Below are 2,993 nucleotides of genomic sequence, written 5' to 3'. Positions count from 1 at the left end.
ATCTATCTATCTATCTATCTATCTATCTATCTATCTATCTATCTATCTATCTATCTATCTGTCTATCTATCTATCTATCTACCGATCGATCTATCTCTATGCATGTATGTGTATGTATATGTGTGTGTATCTATGTGTGCATCAATTATCGCGTTTTAATGGTGTGCATTGGTCAAACAAGCATTGGAGAATATTGTGACAAAGGGCAAGTTTGATGGAAAGAGAGGCAGAGGCAGACAGAGGGAAAAGATACTGAACAAGATGACAACATGGCTGGGAGCAGCAAGAACAACAGACACCATTGCTGCAACACAAGACAGAGTGAAATGGAGGTCCATGATCGCCCACGCCAGTCGGCAAGGCACCGGAAGATGATGATGATTGGTCAAAGACAATAAGCAGCAATAATACCAGAGGGTTAGCGTAAAAACCCAAACAATACTTGACTCTTTAACGCTAAACAAACAAAACAACCGAAATCTCTGACTGCAAAGTTAATTAAGACGGTACGTGATCCCCACAAACACCAAATAGAGGTTTGATGCTTCTCTAAGAAGGGTAATGGTAGAAGTAACAAAGGCCCAATTCGAGTAAAAAAGCTTTTCATTTTCTTTATTGATAATCTATAAAGTTCATAATTAAGTACAGACAATGTAGAAAAATAAACGACATAATCAACACCACTTGGAGAGACAAAGTAAATGACTTTAAAAACAAAAAAACAAAACCCCCACAATAAAGCATTGACATGTTAAAACGGAACTTTGCCACATCATTGTACTCTCCACTCCCTCATTTCTTTAAAACAGGAGACACAATTGATAAACAAACGTTAACAGAAAACAAGCAAATTAATACACAATGATGAACAGCGCTATTGCAGATTGTTTGGACTCAGCACAGACGATTTATGATATTGATGAAGGAAAACTACACGAATGAATTGACACGTATTGCATGCACTAAGAAATATAACACAGAAAAACATACAAAGTACTCATAATTAAATGGTTGCAAGCATTTGACACTTTTGTCCATCTTCTTCGACACATTTATTTGGTTCAAAGAAATTACTTTAACATATGAATGCTGGTGTTAAATGTTTACTCAACACAGGTTTTAACAATATTTTTTTTAAATCATAGGAGTACTCACAAAATATATTATGCCGAACAATGTCAATGAGTGATGTCAATGGTTTGTTACTGAGCTCGAAAGTTGATCCATGATGCAGAAGACTCTGCTGGAGGTCACGAGTGTAATTGAGGTATTGTCCTGTGCATGAGCAGTACAAAGATAATATAAACGTTCATCGTTTTAACAGTCATTTGATCAACCTTAATATACTTGATTTTTTTTGTTGGAGATTTGGGTGATTTTGGGGAGGGGGGGGGGGGGCGGAGAGGGGGAGAGGAGAATGAGGTTGCAGGAGAAAGGACGAGAGGGGGGAGGTGTCCTTCTCTTTAGAGAAAAACTTATTTTTACTATTTCGACCCTATATCCACAGCACCAGAGCATAGAACACAGCATTGACTCTAGCTTTTCTAATTTTCAGACCTGACCTCTTTAGGACGCGAGGAATGTTGGTGAACTTTGGTTCCGTATTAGGTAACTGTTTGTTGTGTTGGGGCACTGGGCAGGACAAGTCTTGTTTCACACAAACTGTTGATGACTGACATACAAGCAGGTGGCGGCAGCAGTTTGATAAAAGCTCAAGCCACAAACAAACTCTGATAATAATAATATGGCATGATATACTGACTCTGATTTCTGTGGCATTCTTTGGGGGGGTTGCATAAGGAATAATTAACTCCTTTACCGCAAGATCAATGTATATACCCTCCTTGAAAGGGTTTACAAGAGCATGTGTATAACGTAAAGTAGCCCTTGGTTTTAAAGTTTACGAGAAAATAAGTACCAGCCGATCTGCTCTTTACATACTACACTCATAAAAGATTATTTCAATATATTACAATATTAGACATTTTTCTTGTAACTATTTTAAGCATCTATCGATTTGATTTAAATCATTTAGTAGGTTGCTTCTTTAACTCTGTATACCCATGCTGGATTGCAATGCAACAACATACCAGCAGACAGACATCGATACTTGAAACAAACCTAAAGACTTTCTGACACAAAAATAAAATGTCTGTCTTAAGAGAGCAACGAAGGAGCCTCGCTATTACGCCACTATGCCAGTTCATGAAGGTTTTCTTTGTTTGTTTTTTGTTTTGTTTGTGTGTGTGTGTGTGTTTTGGTCTGTTTGCTGTAAAATAATATTTTTTTAAATTGGCATATTTGAGACTGAGAGCATCCGAAAATGTTCCAAACAATCTATCGCACGAGAATGTTCTCAGTAGATAAAATGAACAATTCAGTTGTACTAATACAACACTGAAGGGTAACAAACAGAATACATCCCCAGAGATACAAGAAAGAAAACGGTAATGAATAAGCGTGAGGAACAACAATCATAATACATAATTTGCATAGAAAGAAAAGAAGAAGGGAAGGAAGAAAGAACGAAAGATAGAAAGAAAGAAAGAAAAGGAAAAAAGAAAGCAATTTACAAAAGAAACCTCACATAATTCATAGCATGTTCTAGCTCTTATATACATATAATTCTATCAGAAAACGCTCAATGATTTGCGTTTAAAAAGGCAGGCAAGTCTTTGGTCAGAATCCGCATAAAAGAATTTCGAAACTAAACGTTGCAGAAGAAATAAGGGGTTCAAGCAGCGATACTATGCACTGAGTACTAGACTAGTAGAGAGCCTTCAAAAGACGTTGAAGTGCCTGTGTGCTCATGCTTGTTATGCAAATATTCGCATTCCGTCCGTCTGGCTATTAACAACAACAAGAAAGCTTGCTTATACAAAATATTCGCCTTTTTCTTTATCTCAATGTCTCTCTTTCAGAGATTCAGACATACTCAAACACACACATAGACAGTCTCTCTCTCTCTCTCTCTCTCTCTCTCTCTCTCTCTC

The sequence above is a fragment of the Aplysia californica genome, unplaced genomic scaffold, assembly GCF_000002075.1.
Source record: "Aplysia californica isolate F4 #8 unplaced genomic scaffold, AplCal3.0 scaffold00981, whole genome shotgun sequence".
Lineage (NCBI taxonomy): Eukaryota > Metazoa > Mollusca > Gastropoda > Aplysiida > Aplysiidae > Aplysia > Aplysia californica.
This window is presented reverse-complemented; position numbering follows the sequence as displayed.